Source organism: Bidens hawaiensis, unplaced genomic scaffold (genome assembly GCF_021521415.1).
Source record: "Bidens hawaiensis isolate Kalapana, Puna unplaced genomic scaffold, B.hawaiensis_p1.1 tig00010814_1, whole genome shotgun sequence".
NCBI classification, from domain to species: domain Eukaryota; kingdom Viridiplantae; phylum Streptophyta; class Magnoliopsida; order Asterales; family Asteraceae; genus Bidens; species Bidens hawaiensis.
Genome location: NW_027491834.1, coordinates 549,960 through 558,165, shown reverse-complemented (window position 1 = coordinate 558,165; position 8,206 = coordinate 549,960). Strand labels below are relative to the sequence as shown.

General features: G+C 38.7%; 1 pseudogene; it reads right to left on the bottom strand.

The window, feature by feature from the left end:
* Window positions 1–3,021: 3,021 nt before the first annotated feature.
* Window positions 3,022–3,661, bottom strand: LOC143536568 (ribulose bisphosphate carboxylase small subunit, chloroplastic 4 pseudogene; annotated as a pseudogene).
* Window positions 3,662–8,206: the final 4,545 nt, after the last annotated feature.

Here is an 8,206-nt window from a genome sequence, read left to right as displayed (position 1 = left end):
ATGACAATGTTGGCCTCAACACGACTGTGTCCTGTACAATTTCCCTGCAGTGATTGATTCTGGCACTGGTTTTGGCTCTGACTGTCCAATTTCAGAGAAAACTTGTCAACATGGCCCGTGTTAAGATAAACAAGGCCGTGTTGATAGGTTCTAGCAAATTATATATGTTGCACCACTTCCTTAAAGATTTTGCACATTCTTTAGCCAATCTTCTCTGAATATACAGCCTCTAAAAATGCCTATGGAACCCTCTAATGCCAGAAACCCAATCCCATCACCTCCAAAGAAGAAAATCGTTAACTTGGAGATGATTCTGCAACTTCAGGAGATCGCGTGAGAGCTCACCAACATGCTTATTCAGGATGAGCAACGAGTCTTAGCTCTAACCAGGACTATGGAGGAGAAGAAGGCTGAGCTCCATGACATCAATGAGCAAATCCAAATTCAGTCCACCCGGCTAGGGTTCTTTCCACCACCACCACCTTTCGGTGGAGGTGATCCTTTCGGCGGAAACCTACACGGAGGAGGAGGTTTTGGAGATCCCTTCTCCAGCCTCTTTTTATTTACCTGTTGAAGACTCAAAAGATTGTGCGTTTTTATTTTTATGTATTTTTATTATTAATGTAATGTTGGACTTTGTTATGGAATGAAACTGATTTATGTTTTAGGGATAAGATTTGCATACACTTAACCGATCGTCCAAAAGCACAATAGTTATACGAGAGAAATTTCAAAAATTCGTGTCAAGTGACTTAACACAGCCGTGTTAAGCTTAACACGGGCCATAGTCACCTTAGAATTGTTACATCTCATCATCTCTACAATCATACAATATTTTGAAACTAGCATTTGTGACACTCAATTACCACGGTCGTGTTTATGTCACCACAGCTATGTTCTGCACTCCTGTGTATCTATAAATGGATATCACTTCCCATTATTTTAACATGCCCCCTTTTTCATACACTCTTTCCCCAAGGACTGACCATGGAGAGGAGATGATGGAGGCCAAATTATGGAACACCAAGAGAGGTGCTTAAGATGTAGTTTGGGAACTCATGTGCCTATGCAAGAGAATCAATGAATTAGTAAGCATCAACATGGCGGCGGAACAATGGAACCGAGAGATGCATGACAAGATAGAAACATTGCGTTTTGAACGCTATCATGTGGACTGAATAATGGCTAAGCTAGATGACAGCCTCAAGAAACTCACGACCGAACTTTTTCACTTTAACTAGAACCAAGCCGAAAGGGCAACCCAAACCAACTTCATGACAGGGCATGCCCACATGTACACCTTGTTTGGAGGAGGACCAGGATTATTCAAGTAGTTTCCGATAGCTTTAGATTTTAGCTAGTCGTCCATTGTACCACTCATTGTATCCGTTTATCACTCGTGTACTCGTTTACCCCTTTCATCAATGAAATTTCATGTTCTCATGTTTTAAATTGGCATACATAACCTTTTCGGTCGATTACGGTCGTTAAACAAGTCCCGAGTTCGAAAAATAGTTAAAAAAACCAAAAAGGAGGACCAGACCGGGTCAGCACGACTATGCCCAGCTGAGCACGGCCGTGGCAAGGCCACTTGACGGGCAACATCAATATTGTCCGCTTTTCACCGTTTACCATTCCACTCAAACCCTAGGCCGATTTTTAGCCAATTCTACCCTCAATCCACCGATTTCTTCCATTAATCGTCAAGGTATGTCAATTTAATTGTTTCAATCTCACTCTAGGGCTCAGTTCTACCCACTTCACATCCAAATCAGGTATAAACCCAAACCTAAGTTCAAGTTCCTACTACATTCGGGTAGAATATGCCAAAATGATGTGTTTAAACTTGTTTATGTGATTTATACATGATTTTGGTTTGAAAATTTTGATGTAAACAAGTTTAAACACGATTTTTGGTCCACTTTGGTTGAGTTTCAGTTCGGTTCAGGTCGGGTTTCACCCTATTGACCAACCCAAATCCGAACCCACTTGATAAGTTTGGAAAACCGAGTTGACACGCGCGTTCGAGTCTTCAAAACCCCGAGTTTGTGCAGCACGCGGCCGTGTTTTGCCTGAAAGCACCCGTGGTCAACCCTGGAAGTCAACCATCAACAGCCCACATCAGCACGGGCCGTGTTTTGCCTGAAAGCACCCGTGGTCAACCCTGGAAGTCAACCATCAACAGCCCACATCAGCACGGGCCGTGTTTTGCTAAACACAACCGTGTTTAACCTCTAGAACACAATCCACATGTTTCTACTCTGCGTAATCTTAATCTGTTTTCATTCTAAATCATTTAGGATGGCTAACTTAAATGAACGACACCCATACTTATGGTTTTCGGACAGAACTAAAGAATAAAGAATGACATTTAACCATTTTCAAGTCGAGAAGCCAATGCTAGTCGGGTGTACGAGAACGATAGAAGAAGTTGGTGAATTTCATCGCATGATGAGTATGGTTGAGGGCCCATGGATGAGAGTATTTTCAAATATGGATTGGTTGGTCACCGAACTAATCATGGAATTTTTAGCCTCGTTCCAGCTAAAAATAACTCAACCATCGGCCAGCCTTTGGGAAAGAAACACACCAAGGTTCAGATTCGGAGGGGTGTGGCACTTTTTTGACCTTGAAACGAGCCGACTTCTAGTTGAAATTCACTTAAACGGATAATAATTGACCAAGTAGACGCATTTACAGCCCTGATGTAATCTTCGTAAGAATTGTGTAAATGCTTAGAAGTATTGCTTTACAATATAATTTGGCTCCGTACGAGTGCTCAAGGCTCCCAACACATTTTGTTTGTAATTAGCTTTTTAAAGACAATCTAATCACAATCACTGAGCATAACTTGTTCATAGCTGGCATTTGTTTGTTTGAGCCTTTGAGGTATTCAACAAATAATGTGATACGAATATGAAAATAAAGAATTAAACAAATCAAATCACAAAGATGATTAGATAGCTTCAACATGGGACGAAAAGTGGATACATAAAAGACTGTACTCTTTCTTATTCTCCTCTTGAGTTCATTTAAAATAAAAAAAAGTTGGAATACTAGTAAAAAAAGGTGGAAATATTTCTGGCTTATTTTTCATATGGTTTGTGTGCAATGAAACTGATACATTGAACTTGACGTACGTTGTCAAATCCAATGATACGGACCCATGCTTCTGGGTACTCCTTCAAGCACTCCTGTACCTCCTTCAACACCTGGGCGGAGTCAGTGCACCCAAACATGGGCAACTTCCACATGGTCCAGTATCTGCCGTCATAGTACCCAGGTGATCTGTGGTTCTCACGGTAGACGTACCCGTGTTCCAACTCAAATTCCAAACAAGGAACCCACTTGTTGCGGAGAAGGTAGTCAACTTCTTTCGCCAATTGGATCGGGGTTAGAGGTGGAAGGTATGAAAGAGTCTCGTATTTCTTCTTTCCGAGAGGAGGCCACACTTGCATGCATTGCACTCTTCCGCCATTGCTTGGGAGGGAAGAGAAGTCGTTTTCCGCCTTCTTGGTGCCTGGGAAAGTGGCAGTGGACCTGAGCCCGGTGAACGGGGCCACCATGGTGGCTTGAGTTGGGACGGCTGCGGTGGTCATGGTGGCTGAGGAAAGTGAAGCCATTTTAATGTTTGGGTTTGAAACCGAATAGATTTGCTTTGGTTGATTGTAAATATGTAGGTATATATAATGGTTTGAGGGTGGTGGCAATTTACATCAAAGGGGCCATAATCAATCAAGTAGATAAGTTATTAGTGGTGTTGTAGTTGTGGCCGATGGATGCCTATGGTTCATGATAATACTTGCATAATGGCCACACAAGAGTAAACCATTCGGATAGATGAAGATAACCCAAAGTTATATGGATGGCCATCCGATCACCTCTTTCTATTTTTCTTTTCTTTCTCTCTTTTCTGTTTTTCTTCTTTTCTTGTTTTTTTCATTTCTTTTATGGTTTTGTTAATGGTGGGGTATGGATTTGATTGGGGTGGGTAACTAACCATTACATTAATAATGTCCTATGATAAATTTTGACTTCAATGTGTGTCCTTTTATTAATAACTAGCAAAGCCCGACCATTTAGGTATATCTATTGATAAAAAGTCACTCGCACTCGTAATTCTTGACAACGTTGGTCATCCGAGTAGCCACCAATTCTAAGGAAAATCCATGAATTGATAACCAGACAATATTTTCATCATACACAATTTGAATAAATACAAGATACAAATCTACATTGTTGGAAATAATCACAATAGTAAGAAAAGTAACTAGCAAGAAAGTTATATTTAAATATAATACAATAATTAAATGGTTTGTTGTTTGACGGGAAACCGGGTTGTAAGCTAATATGCCCTCGTAAGATAGATGTTCGGGAGATGAGTCCAATTAAGAGATTATGAAAACGAGGTTTTAGTAATGGATTAGTGAGTGCGTCTGCCAGTTGATAATCACCAGAGATGTGCGTGACACGTATGATACCTCATTGAACCATTTCCCATACAAAGTGAAAATCAAGGGCTAGATGTTTCATGCATGAGTGAAATACTGAATTCGTCAAGTAACGCGTAGCACTCAAGTTGTCATAATAGATGCCTGGTGTGGCGGATGACTTGTAACCTAGTTCAAATAAAAGAGGCATTAACCCCTTTCCTTTGGTGGTGGTTGAAGCCATGGCTTGAAATTTGGCTTCGTCAGAGGATGGTGCTAACGTTAGTTAACGTTTAGAGCTCCAAACAACTGGATTTGATCCAAGATAAACAATACATGTTGTTGTGCTACGATAACTGGACCAGTCATGACTAGCCCAAGCCGTGTCATTAAACGCATGAAGATATAGCGGAGAGTGGTGGTTAAAAAGGAGCCAGTGATGAAAATTGAAAAGTGATGTGAAGGTAGCGAAGCATGTAACGTTCGTTAAATTTTAAACCCGAAACCTCGACCCGTTTTAAAACTTTTTTAATATATTTCGGATATTATTATTAATTTATATTTTAAATGTGAGATAATGTTATTTAATTTTTATGATTTTAATTCCAAGTTTTACTTCACGTATTTTGTACCTTTATTGCATCTAAATTAAGTCTAAGGACCAATTTTGTCAAATCTCAAAAATTCTGAAAATCTGAGTGCGTCACGCAGCGCGACAATCTTAAGGTTTATCCAGGAAATAATTGGGTCGCGATGCGCGACACTTCTTCCCTCTCGACCATCGCGATACACGATGGAACCCAAGATCTCGTAGACCCGGATGCGTCGTGCTACGCGACGGAAGGACCTTTGGTCGATCGCAATGCGCGAAGCGCATATCTATTTCATTTTTGTTGTATAAATTTTGCCATTACTCCATGTTTAGGTCAATTCAAATGATTTGTGTTTCATGTATGTGTTTTATGAGGTTAATAAACTATTTGTATTATAGTTCTTATGTTTCAATTTAATATTAGTGACTAATTTGATGTTTTAAGTAGTTTTCAACGATAATTAACAAGCCTGGCCAATTTAAATTTTTTTAATCATCTCTTGCTCAATTCCTCTATAAATATAGTTTCTCTACTTCTCACTTCACTTTGCTGCAATTCAAGTCAAGAATTTTCTTTGTTCTTGCTATTTAAAGAGTTCTTGCTTAATTTGACTTTGAAAGTCAATCCGTTTAAGTTTCATCTTTTATTTTCGTGTCTAATCTGCAGGTATGTTTGTGTTATTTTCCTGCATGTTTTTCTTCATTTAGAGTTTGATGTTAGGTTGAAAATAATTTGACGATGTTCTTAGTTCATAAAAAATGAACTCGACTTACTTATGCGACCGTTCGTTAAAGTTTGGATATTTTTATATTTTTTTAACTTCCAAAAATTGATTCTTTCATCTCCTAAATTCTAAAATAATATTTTTGCCATGTCGAGACCAAATTTGACATAAATCGAGTTTTTATCCGACCAAGCACGAACCACTCGCTTTAACTTGTTTTCTTACTTTTTAGGCATGTTTCGGTTTTTCTTGAAACGAGACAAACTTATAAACATGACTAACTATTATTAAAACCCGATCCTTAGATAAAAACTAGAATTTAGAAACATAAAAGTTTTACGTTGAAAACATAATAACTAATTACAGTGAAAGATATATTTTTCTTTCAAATGCTCTAAAACTCCAAACATTGAACCAAAACTAATTCTCTTCATTTGATTTTCTTCAATTCCTTGATCATTATATTTGACCTTGAAATATTTTCTAGGGCTACTCGTCAAATCGAACTCATCTATTTCAGCTCGCTTAAATGCTTGATTCGTATGTCACTCGCTTAACCTTACTAGGTGAGTTTTCATAACCCCTTTTTCCATAATTTTACATTTTTGGGATGTAGGACGTTACAAATTTTTATTGTTATTTCATGTTTCATCATTGTAAACCAAATTAACATATGCTTCTAATAGTATTTTATTTCATATCATATTTCTTGTGAATTACGTGAAATGTGTACAATCTGTTTATTGTTTTATGGTGATTGGTACACAAACACAAACGCAAACACAAACTCGAAGTGGGAGGGTCCGATGGGACATACCTGTGCCACCTAATTCTTCAACTTATGTTGGAATGCATGGTGGTTCTCATCTATTACTCCAAGTAGTTTAGCAAACGATGGTTTCTTAGTAGATTTGGCTTATGTCAAATGTGTAACACCCCGACCAAAGGCGGATTATACATCGGGGCGCCACATATTGTTTCATTACTCGTGACACTATTGGTGTCAATATTTATTAATACACATTTTATCGCGCACGCGCAGCGGGGAAAATAAAGAACATAAATCAAACATAAATCAATATATTATAAATTATAACATTCAAACAACATTAACTTGTCTTGATACATTTTAATTCTAGGTCCAAAAGTAAAAACGTCCTACGTGTCCACAAGCTCCAAAACAGCTACTGCAAACCTGAACATGTGTTAAAATAAACGTCAAACACTTGCGTGTTGGTGAGAAATCAAGTTTAATACAATACATAGATAACAATAAATCTGCGCGCAACATGTGTATGTCTGGTTTTCAACAAGGGTGTAATCTGATCGGGACCAACTCTAAGAGACAAGACTGCCAGTGCTCACAATTGAGCTCACAAACAAGACTAACTGTGCATGTGTAACAAAAGAGAAAATCATAAACGAATGTTCTCCCGTGTTCATCTAATGGTACCATGAAAACTGCGGAATAGACCGTCCATACGGTTAATGATCCACACATACAAATAAACAGCCAAGTCTACGTCCTCAACACATGGGATACTGCGCGACTAAAGTTCATAAACAGTTTAAGACTCAAGTTTTGTATGAACACATGAACATCCCAAAGCATTTAAAATAAAAAGGGATTAGATACGAGATAACTCACTTGATAAACGATGCGGTGAAAGATATGCAAGAATCAACTCTTAAACAAGCAAAGTTAACCTATAATTAAGATTATTGTTTTAACGATCTGTTTTAAGTCTTGATAATAAGTTAGCATAATTAATAAGTAAATTATTATATAATATATATATATTACCGGAAAAGCAGGGCAGGACAGGGAGGAAGACGGAGGCAGAGAGGAAGACGGCAGAGAGAGCAAGGAGCAAGAGAACAGGAGAGATTAAGTGTTTGTGTGTGATGTGTTATGAAAATATTATTATTATATATAGGAAAACCCTAGGAGACACAAACCCTAGAAAAAGGGGAAAAGATCTCAAAAAGTAAAAGAAAAGATATCAACGGTAAAAGTTCTGAAAGTAAAGATATCAAAAGATATGGCAGCTGCAGGGGGCAAGATAAAGCTGACAGGGAACAGTAACAGGCATGGGCGGTTCAGATAAAGGTACTGGTCAAGCATGGCAAAAGCAGATCTCAAAAGATAATGTCAGTCACTTTTTCTACCAACCAATGGGGTTGGTACGCATGCAGCGCCGAAAGTAACTATTCAGACATTAGATAGGTTAGGTCAACAGCACGGAAGATAAGACAACACAAAGCATACAGGCTGGAATAAACAGAAGATACAAGGGTTAAGCGCGGGAAGGCTGAGTGCGCGAGCGCGAAGGCTGGCACAACAATCCTTAGCGCACTGCGGGAAGAATCACAAATCCTTCGCGTGCTGCGCGAAGAACAAGAATTCTAAGCGCATCGCGGGAAGAACATACATTCTTAGCGCATTGCGGGAAGAACAT